This window comes from Solanum pennellii, chromosome 8 (assembly GCF_001406875.1).
Source record: "Solanum pennellii chromosome 8, SPENNV200".
Classification (NCBI taxonomy): Eukaryota; Viridiplantae; Streptophyta; class Magnoliopsida; order Solanales; family Solanaceae; genus Solanum; species Solanum pennellii.
In genome coordinates, this window is record NC_028644.1 from 33657369 (window position 1) to 33669560 (window position 12192).

The window sequence follows — 12192 nt, forward strand, 5'->3', positions numbered from 1 at the left end:
GAAATTTTGTTCATCTATACCCTTATCGAAAATAAAAGTAACGGTAGAGGCATCATCAGCTGCACCAATATCACAAATCAAAAGTTTTGGTGGCTTCTTCTTATTACTTAAATTCAAGTGGTCTATAGTAAAGCTAGGGCTATTCATAAGACTGCCCCAATTTTTGCATTCTGATTTGCATTTAGCAATGATTTCATAGACAAACTCAATAGAATATCTCTTGACGATTCTTCAGAAAAAGCCCTACTCGTAGCCATAGTAGTACCACACAAGAAAAAATCCCCCAAAAGAAATGAGATATTAATCTAAAATCAAACAGATCTAAACACACCAACGATTGGAAGCCTTAAAAACAGAGTTGTCTGATGAAGAATTCACTCAAAAAGGATTTTGCAGTTAATTCGGCTCCACCGATGATGGAGCTTACGACAGTTTGGTGGTGGTTGAATGGTGGAGATATGACAGTAATTGGGAGAGGGATAAGCATAGGTTGTTTTTACAATTGGGAGAGGATTTATAGCAAAATGAGAGTCTGCACATGTTACTTTTTTGGAAATTTAATTAAATATTTTATGTTTCAAATCTATTTTGGAAATTAATCAAAATTTTTAGGAGAAAATAATACATATCATATTTACTAATTTCATTTAAGGAGAAATGGTCAAAATGTTCTTAAATAAGTTAATATGTTCTATTTTTCCTATTTTATTCTCTTTTCACAGCTAGACAACTGTATTCTTAAATGACCAATAATAACTTTTCTAGATTAATAAAAAATATATATATATAGGCAAAAGAGAAACAAAGAGTAAATGAGTATTAACCCATTGGGATATAAATCAATACAAATAATAACTATGGCTATGCACACAAAATCTGAATTTTTTGCCTAGTACATTTTAATAATATTCTTCAATTTAAAATACAAATTACATAAAAATTATATTATCTAGCTCATTCTTTTATACTCTCTTCTGTGGTAATTTTTTATTTGTATTACACCTTAATAGTCATGAGGGATACCTCCAGAATTTGCAATGGACATGATTTGAACAGTGTTATTAATTATTTCCTTAATAAGGAAGACATTATTCTGCATGTTTAAGACAATTTATTGCTATATATACTACTTGTGGTGTAATATAGTATAAATTATGTTACCAGATTATATTGTATATTTTAGTCATGGACATATTATTACTAAAATAGCAAAACAAAAACTTTAAACAAATGAAAAATAAATTGCAAAAAGAATAAATTAAAGGCAATTAATTTTTAGTACCACGATGCATATTCGGGCATAGCCCTACATCAATGTAAAGAAGCCACATATAGGCTTATACAAGTCATACTCAAATGATAATAGAATGAACATAAGAGTCTTAGAAACATAAAGAAACTCCATAACCAAGATATTGGCATCGCCCTCGGAAATTGAGGACCTATCCACTTGGATGATAGAGAATATCCAAGCCTTCTTCAAGTCGTCGAAAATGAATCTTCAACTACTAAAACCAAAAATGTTTGGGAAAAAGGAAGAAGATGGGGTTAGTACGCCATTTGTACTAAGTATAAGACCATATGCACATATAAGAGCAAAATATGCTAAAAGGGGACATTTTGTCAAAACCATGTTATTTACCCCTTTAAGAGTCTTATCCACAATCAAGCAAGTCATACAAAGTAACAAGACATGCTCACTAACTCAAACAAATAATATGAATATCAACGTACTTGAACCCATAACTTAATACAACCCTATAATCAAGGAATAACATCACAAGCATGAATAAGAGTTACTCGCATCATAATAAGCAAGGCAACTACGTATGAATCCTCATCAAGTCAACAAGCGCAATGACCAAGCAAAGCCACATAACCTTACTCAATCAAGTAGCCTCAACAAGAAACCATAACCAATGTCCAACTTCACATAATATAACCTTTAGATATACATTTCATCTCACTTTAACAATATAACCCAACACATACTCATAAGTGAACTAATCAACATATAATATAAAAAATGTACAAATTCATCATATACATATAATATATCATCATAACATAAGCATATATAGGAGCATCCACCTAATACTCCCCTCAAGGCTAACTAGTGCAATGGTTAGGTAGAGTAACATACCCCTACATAGGCTAAGCTAGACCCCTTAGGTTATCCTAGTTAGAGTCCAATCTTTAATTCATTTTAACTTTTGGGAACATCTTTCCCTAACCGATATAGACCACATGAGCTAGTGTGGAATCCGGTGTCATAAAATCCTACACCGAAAGAAGGAGGACTACTTGCCAAGGTAGTACCAAAACATAAAACATAACAACTACGTGGATGCACTAGCTAGTATTCCTATGGGGGCAACATAGTTCAAGAACAAGTAGATAAAGTTGGGACCCTCTTTATGCTCCATGCATTACAGTCTCCAATCTCAAGAGTTCCTACCTTCCCTATGTGGGAAGGGACACTCCTAAATCTAGTTCACTCAGTGCTAAGCTAGAGTCCCTTTTTTAAAATGTCTTTAGCCTGTATTTATAAATCATAGCTTAGTTTAGGTAATAGGGTCTACCCCTTGTATAATCATCATCATCAATAGCTCAATAATAATTGTATGATTATAAATCCTTTCATCACAATTCATATAGGTGAGGTTAACACATTACATATCACTTCATAATAAGGCACATTAGTATACATCACCATCCTTATAGCATTTACATCTCAATAAACATCAAAGCCATAATCAAGACATTTCAATTCAACATCATACCACCCTATAAATCCTAAATAAGGCTTAATCCAACACAATCATCATCACTCAATCACAATTAACCACAAGTTGAAATACGGAGGGATTACAAGACTTACCAAGTCTCCTTATAGTTCATCATAAGGGTCTTACCATCAACCCATAACTCAACCCAACTAGGTCATCGCATCAACATAATTCTAACCAACAAGATAATAAGGTTAGAAGAATCACTACACCATAATTCAATACTAACTCAAAGCTTAAGACAAGATACTTAGGTCAATCTCATAACCTAGATCACTTCTCAAGAACTAGTATGAAAGACTAAACTTCACCCTAATTTGTTCATGGTTAGTATAAAAACATCATCTAATAGTGATTTAACCAATAATCAAGTCAATTGAAACAATCTCACCCAAATTCACATCAAGATCAAACCTAGGGTTAAGAAATAAGGATCATATACTTCAATTTGGACCAAACCATAACAATTGATCATAATCAAGTTAAAATACATGTTAATATATCCATTATATCCTAAATAAACCATAAAAAACTCAGTTCATGACATAAAATTCATAATTAAATGAAACCCACTTGAAAACTCAACTTTTTAAAATACTTTAAAGGAGCCCTTTGAGGATAGAAGTCTCAAAGGTGAATTAGATCTCATACCTTAATGTTTCATGAAGATTTGATGGTAAAATAGTCCATTTCCATCCCCAAAAACCTCCCCCTAGCTTTTCTTCAATGGCGTCTTCCAATAGAGAGAGAAAAAAGAGAGAAGGAAAAGAGTTTATTTTGTGAGTTGTGTTTAGATTAATGAGGGTTGGGGTCTTTATATGGGGGCCTAATTAACTTAATTAGTTCCCCTTAAACCCCAAATTAACCACCTAACCCCCTAACTAATTAAATGAAACCAACTTTAAAAAATATGCATGAAGATTGCAGGCCCATCTACGAGAGCTCGACTGATGGGTCGTTGGTCCATCGACGGCCAGGCCTCCCTTCCGTGCTGCACAACCGTCGCTGAGTTCAGAGACTGTGCATCTGAGGGTCTCCAATATTTTGGCTAAGTGTGGGACGACAGTTGGCATCAACGCCTCGTTGATCCACACATGAGCCGTCTTTTGCCTTTCGTGGCCGCACACTGCCTAGGCAGTGTTGCCTCCTACGTGCTAGGATCCTCCTCAAGGGACCTTGGTTGGCCTTTGGGGAGTCGTACCTAGACGTTTTGACCACGAATCATATTTAAAACTTATTATACTCTCTTCTACCTAATTTCATGGATTTCCGACTCCTAAAAGCTAGTCAAATAGGCTAAGGAACGCTAGTACCCCTTAAAACTAGTTTCTGAATGTCATGGACGTTCTTGGACCTTTTGGTTCCTAAACTTGCTAAATGACCTATATTCATTACAATAGGTCTTAAAACAATGTTTATACCCCATGTCACCTATGTTAGGCTTAATGAATCGTCTTGGATTTTCGAAATGTTACATTATCCCCCCCCCCTCCCTCAGGAAAATTCGTCCCCGAATGACACTAAAATTCTTTTGAAGGAACGAATAAACTCAAGACTAGCAGCCTAACCAATCAACATAAATCATATCATTTCAACAAGGCAATTTCAAAACTCCAATTATCACCCATAAGGCTCAAACACTTCATCATGAGGCATTTCCTTCTCACAACACACATTGAGATCAACATACATTACATGAGTCAATTAGCACAAAGTTCAACTTATCAATAGGTCACATAACTTTTCACTACGACTCACCATGTCAAAATGCACAACATAACTCAAACAAACCAAAAAGGCAAAATTTTAAGTTTCAAATGTACTACTTCACTGTAATGCAACCCAAAATGCACATTTATGCAAAACTTCACCAAAAATCATAAAACTTCAATTTCTAGTCACATTTATACTATTAAAAAGAATGAATAACATTAATTATCAAAAAGATGAGGGTAACGGGACCTCATTTCGGCCTCGGCCTCCCATGTTGCCCCCTCAACTAGGTGATTCTTCCATAACACCTTTACGGAAACCACCTCTTTATTCCTTAACTTCTTGACTTGTCTATTTAGAATTTGAACCGAAACTTCCTCATAAGAGAGGTTATCCTTGACACGAAGACCCTCAATAGGAAGGATAGACTCGGGATCACCAATAAACTTTTTCAACATAGAAACATGGAAAACCGGATGAACCGAAGCCAATTCACTAGTGAGTTTTAATTCATAGGAAACCTTACCAACTCTTTGCGAGATTTCATAGGGACCCACATAACGAGGGGTCAACTTCCCTTTCTTGCCAAATCTAACCACCCCTTTCATTGGTGAAATTTTTAAATACACCTTATCATCTTCTTCGAACTCCAAATCCCTTCTCCTATGATCGCATAAGACTTTTGCCGACTATAGGCCGTTTGCAACCGGTTCTTTATGATATGAACTTTTTATAAAGTCTTAAAAATAAAATCGGGACCAAGAAGCGAAGTCTCACCCACTTCAAACCATCCTATAGAAGAACTACACCTCCTACCATACAAGGCTTCATAGGGAGCCATGGAGATGGATGAATGAAAGCTATTATTATAAGTAAACTCCACCAAAGGCAAATGTTTATCCCAATTCCCTTTGAAATCAATAATGCAAGCCCTAAGCATATCCTCAAAGGTTTGAATAGTACATTCTGCTTGACCATCCATTTGGGGATGAAAAGTGATATTCAACTTCACCTTAGTACCCAACCCTTTTTGGAATGACCTCCAAAACATAGATGTGAATTTTGCACCCCTATCAGATATGATGGATAACGGAATACCATGGAGACACACAATCTCATCTATGAATATCCTAGCATAATCTTTCGCTGAATAAGTAGACTTGACGGGAATAAAGCGAGCAGACTTAGTCAATCGATCCACAACCACCCATATAGAATCATATGATTTTTGAGTTCGAGGTAAACCCACTACAAAGTCCATATTGATGTCGTACCACTTCCGAGTAGGAATTTGGATCTCATGTAGTAATCCACCCGTCATTTGATGTTCGGCTTTTACTTGTTGGCAATTTGGACACTTAGCGACAAACTCCGCTATGTCCTTCTTCAAACCTTCCCACTAATATATCTCCCTTAGGTCATGATACGTTTTCGTCGAACCCAGATGAATGGAGTAGCGGGACCTATGGGCTTCCTCAAGGATCATGTCCCTCAATCCATCTACATTGGGAACACATAGTCTCCCTTGGCACCTTAAAATACCATCCCCCCTCCTAGGGAGAATGTCTCATTAAGCTTGCCAAGGACCGATTCTTTGAACTCCATCAATGATTTGTCGAGGTGTAGTTTGGACTTCCCTCTACTACTAATGATAACTCGGAGTTGTTTCCAACCATGAAACCACCATCTGGAGAATCTTCCAACCTCAACCCTAATCAAGCTAACCTATGTACATCCTTCACTAGGTCTCTCTTGGCTTCATCAATATGGGGTACACTACCCATAGTCATACGACTTAGGGCATCCGCAACCACATCAGCCTTGCCAGAATGATAGAGGACACTCATATCATAATCCTTCAATAACTCTAACCACCTTATTTTCCAGAGGTTCAACTCCTTTTGGGTAAACACATATTGGAGACTCTTATGGTCGTTAAAGACATCAACATGAACCTTATATAAGTAATGCCTCCATATTTTCAAGGCAAATACAACGGCTGCTAACTCAAGTTCATGAGTTGGATAATTTCTCTCATGAACCTTAAGTTTCCTAGAAGCATAGGCTATCACCTTCCCATGTTTCATAAGCACACACCCTAGACCCACCGGAGTAGACACTATAAAAGGTTCATGCAAAATGTTGGGCAATAAATATTCAAATTATTTAGCTACAAGAGATGTAACAAATGATAAACTAGCACTGGGATCAAGTAAGGCATATGCATCAATATAAGAGACTTTCAACATATCGGTCACCACGTCGGGAGAAGTCTCTTGCTCACCCCTAGAGTGGAGAGCATAAAAGTGATTCTTCTTTGGAGCATAACTAGAAACACTTGCTTGAGCTTGACCACTACCTTGTCTTGACCTCTCACATTAGAGCAATCTCTAACTTTGTGCCTTCTTTTACCACAACCAAAGCAATTGACTATCCCCTTAAGGCAATCACCACAGTGCTTCTAGTCACACTTTCCATAATTTGGCTTCTTAGTTGGTGATTAGTACTATTTCCCTTCTTGAACTTAGGAATATACACCCTATCACCACTAGACTTTGGGAACTTGGAAGGAAGTTGAGTTGAAAACCGCTTCTTAAACCTAGGCTTGTCTTGTATCTGAAGCTTATTCTTTGATGAACCTCCATCAAAAGATCTTGCCATCTTAGCATCTCTACTCTTCCTCCTAGCAGATACAGTTGGGACCCTCTTTAGGCTTCATGCATTATAGTCTCCAATCTCAAGAGTAATTTAGTGCTCCTACCTTCTCTATGTGGGAAGGACACTCTTCAATCTAGTTCACTCGGTACTAAGCTACAGTCCCTTTTTAAGATGTCTTTAAGCCCTTAATTATAAATCATAGCTTAGTGTAGGTAATAGGGTCTACCCCTTGTATAGTCATCATCATTAATAGCTCAATAAGAATCGTATGAGTATAAATCCTTTCATCATAATTCATATAGGTGAGGTTAACACATTACATGTCACTTCATAATAACGCACATTGGTATAAATCACCATCCTTATAGCATATACATCTTAATCAACCTCACAAACATAATCAATACATTTCAATTCAACATCATACCACCCTATCAATCCTAAATAAGGCTTACTCCAACACAATCATCATCACTTAATCACAATTAATCACAAGTTGAAGTAAGGAATAGGGATTAAAAGACTTACCAAGTCTCCTTCATAGTTCATCATAAGAGTCTTACCATCAACCCATAACTCAACCCAACTAGGTCATCGCATCAACATAATTCAATAACCATCAAGATAACAAGGTTAGAGGAATCACTACACCATAATTCAATACTAACTCAAAGCTTAAGACAAGATACTTAGGTCAATTCTAATAACCTAGATCACTTCTCAAGAACTAGTATGAAAGACTACAATTCACTCTAATTTGTTTTTGGTTAGTGTAACATCATCATATAATAGTGATTTAACCAATAATCAAGTCAATTGAATCAATCTCACCCTAATTCACAACAAGATCAAACCTAGGATTAAGGGTTAAGGATCATATTCTTCAATTCGGACCAAACCATCACAATTGATAATAATCAAGTTAAAATACATGTTAATCTATCCATTATATCCTAAATAAACCATAAAAAACTCAGTTCATAACATCAAATTCGTAATTGAATGAAACCCACTTGAAAACTCCACTTTTTGAAATACTTTGAAGGAGCCCTTCCAGGAAAGAAGACTCAAAGGTGAATTAGATATCATACCATAACGTTTGATGAAGATTTGACGGTAAAAGTCTCCCTTTCCAGAACCCAAAACCTCCCCCTTGCTTGTCTTCAATGGTGTCTTCTAATAGAGACAGAAAGAACAGAGAAGGAAGAGAGTTTTTTTTTGTGAGTTGTGTTTAGATTAAGGGGGGTTTGGGTCTTTATATGGGGGCCTAATTAACTTAATTAGATCCCCTTACACCCCAAATTAACCACCTAACCCCCTAACTAATTATATGAAACCAACTTAAAAAAAATATGTAGGAAGGTTGCAGGCCCATCGACGAGACCTCGACCGACGGACCGTTGGCCCATCGACGGACAGGCCTCCCTTTCATGCTGCAAAATTGTCACTGTGTTAAGACATTGTGCATCTGAGGGCCTTCAATATTTTGGCTAAGTGTGGGACGATAGTTCGCATCAATGATATACCGTGGTTTCATGGTATTTTAATGCTTTTTCCTTAAGTTTAGTGTGTGTCCAAAAGCCTTTTTGTATTGATTTTTATGTAAGTTTCTACTTATTTGCAGGAAATCTGTCCAAAGATGAACGCGGATGTTTTTGAGCAAGAAATGCAGAAAAGTTACAACCTACGGGGCTTATGGCGGTCCGTCGAGCTTGCGACAGTCCGTAGGTGGCAACGTAGTGAAGATGCTGAAGGAAGATGGAGAAGTCTTACCAAGTGTGGGATTACGGAAGTTCATGACGGACAGTCACATCCACGATGGTTCGTCCTGCTGGTTCGTCGCAATGATTAGAGAGTAGTTCCAGTACCCAATTTACAAGAAATTTAAGTATTATGGAATAGAGACCCTCGAGGGACCGTCGTGCTTGGAACGGTCCTCCATACCTGTCGTTGAGGATAATGAAGAAAGCAGCAAAACAATTTGTGAAGTATGGGACGACGGAGGCCATGACGGCCCGTCGTGACCATGACGGCCCGTCGTGACCACGACGGTCCGTCACCAGGTCAGTCGACCCAACCGCGTTTTGACATATTTTCACTAATTAGAATCCTTATTTTATTAGGTTTTGTTTTTATTATAAAAAGTACGAAAAACCTCGTTTTTGGGGTTAGACTCTTTGTTGTTAGACTCTTTGTTAGTAGACTCTTATATATTAGACTTTTTGATTGTTACACTTTTTCTGGAATTCATTGTTGGTGATTTTGGTGATTAATCAAGTGAATTTCTGGATTTTATTCTTTCTCGTCAAAGAAAGTGCATGAATTCTTACATTAAATATATGAATATTATGACTATGGGTAACTAAACTCCATAACTAGGGTTGTGGGAACCATGGGTGAATAATGAGGTAAAATCTAACTAAAATAACAATTCCAGAATAGTGTCTTGCATGTATCGATAATTCTTTCATTTAGAAGTCTTTTTAACGGATGGACAACGTTAGAACTCGCCTTAATGCTACTTGTCGGACCAAGGAGGTAGATAATAGGAAATGAATTATCAACATAGGTTTAGTGTATACTATCTAATAGGCTAGTGTCGATTGGTACGAGGTAATAACTTAGTCAAATATCGAATACAATGCTTAATATGAGGTAAAGGTAAGGGTTAGTATAGCAACACACGTTGACGGACCAAGGTGCGTACTGAAATTATCTAGATGTCGGATCAAGTATTAAGAAATACATAACTTATCACTTTGCATGCAAGATACTGGAAAAGAATTGTTATAGTTAGAATTATCAAGTTAGGAATTTGTGGGGAACACTTAAATCCTAGTTACTTTTATTAATTGATTAAACTCCAAGATTTGAATCTGTTAGTTGTTTACTTTAATTTAGTTAGTTATTTTCATTAATTTAGAAATAAAACCCCCCCTTTTATTGTCCGTTGTTTTCTAAGGAAATAATTGACTACATAATAGTAATAATAAATTAAAGTTAAGTCTGAACTATTTTCCTCGTGGGAACGATCCCAACCTCATTAGTTGGATTCTTTACTTGATACGACCGTTTTACTTCTTATTTTAGAATTAAGTTTGAGAGTATCAATCAACGCCCTGTCGAACCACACACGAGCCATCTTTTGCCATTCGTGGTTGCACACTGCCTAGGCAGTGTTGCCTCCTACTCGCTAGTGTCTTGCTCAAGGGCCCTTAGTTGGTCCTCGGGGAGTCGTATCCAGAATATTCGACCACGAATCATCTTTAACACTTACTATACTCTCTTCTACCTAATTTCATAGATTTTCGACTCCTAAAATCTAGTCAAATAGGCTAAGGCACGCTAGTATCTCTTAAAGCTAGTTTCCAAACATCATGGACAATCTTGGACGTTTTGGTTCCTAAACTTCCTAAATGTACTATATTCATTGAGATAGGTCTTAAAACAGTATTTAGACCCCATGCAACCTATGTTAAAGACTCGTCTTGGATTTTTAAATGTTGGAAGAGAGATGAACAAAAGAGAAGGTGGCGAGTGAGATAAACGAAAGGCAAGATAAAGAGTGGCAAGTGAGAATAACAAAATGAGAGAGAGAGAGAGAGATTTTCAAATATAGTCCGATAAATTCATGCATTTGGTCTAAATATGTGTATTGATACATTTATCAATTGCTTTTAAGTATCATCATGATCGAGCAGTAAGAAGGGAGAACATGAGAGACAAGGAACCACAGAAAGAGATCATATAATTATTTAAAAAGTATACTGGAAAAATCACCTAATTAGAAAAATATTTCTACTAAAATTGTTATACTTTTAAATTAATTATATGGTCTCTTTTTATAGTTCCTTGTCTCCCGGGTTCTCCCTTCTTATTGCTTAATCATGAAGATACTTAGAAGCAATTGCTAAATGTATCAATGCGTATATTGAGACCAAATACATAAATTTATTGCTCTATATTTTGATATCAATCGGGTGCATATGAAACACGTCTGAATACAAAGTTTCTGAATAAACCACATCTAATTCAACTTATGTGTATCTGTTGTGCGTATCCGAGACACATTTCCAATATATCTGAAATAATAATGGAAATATATATACCTTTTGTTGACACCCAATTTTGACCCTCCCAGATATAAATTAATTCATGATCTTCTTCAATAATCAAAAAATTTAAAATATATATGTTTCACATAATTATGTATATTTAGTATATTTTATAAATATTCAAAAAAATCATCTCAAAGGGATTTTATTTTAATATTTAGTTAATTAATTAATTATATAATAATTTTTTTAGCTAAATTCAAGAGTATTCACCCAATTTTGGTTAAGTTCTTAATTGGCTTGGCCGAATTTGTGATTTGTAAAAGCTATTTTCTAATCCAACATACGTCGCCTTGAACCAATTTTGAACAAATTTTGGGTATTTTAACAATACCAAAACCAACCCGATTCCCCTTTATTTCTCAGCCCACAAAAAACCAGTCCATTTCCACAAGAAGCCCATTTCAGCAGCACAACAACATACATAACAGTAATACAGAACCGGACCATGAGTATTCTTCTTCTACTTTGCGAAATCCAACCCTGAAACCAAGCAGAGACCCAGCCCACCCAAATTACGTTCTACCCGGCCCAAACAGACCTTATACTTTTCTCTCTCACTTTGATCCTCTCTCAACAGAACGCTCAACCCAGAAATGCGCATCAGACGCGAACCAAAAAAAATGTGTGTGTTCGTCCCTCTCCCTCTCTCCAAATGCGCATCATTTTCCTCTTCCCCCTTTTGTTCCGATTCATACATCCTTCAGAAATGTGGCCTATACGCGAGCAGGCCAAATGGAGATATCTCCGCGATTTGTGCGTCCTTGGCTCAAGATCGAATGGCTTCCTTTCGAGTTTTGTTGAGGCCAGTACAGCTTGGTTCCAATTCCAGTTACTCATCCTTATCGGGAAAGGAATTCAAATTTTGATAAAGAATGGTAATCCCCTTTCTACCCTCTCACCCCCCCCCCCCCCCC

The 12192-nt window shown here is 36.5% G+C and overlaps 1 long non-coding RNA gene across 1 annotated transcript in view; it reads left to right on the forward strand.

The window, feature by feature from the left end:
* Positions 1-11840: 11840 nt before the first annotated feature.
* The window catches only part of LOC107027309, a 3252-nt gene continuing 2900 nt past the window's right edge, over positions 11841-12192 (forward strand). Inside the window, exon 1 of the long non-coding RNA XR_001457756.2 lies at positions 11841-12153. This is a non-coding gene — a long non-coding RNA (uncharacterized LOC107027309). The remainder of the gene's footprint in view (positions 12154-12192) is intronic.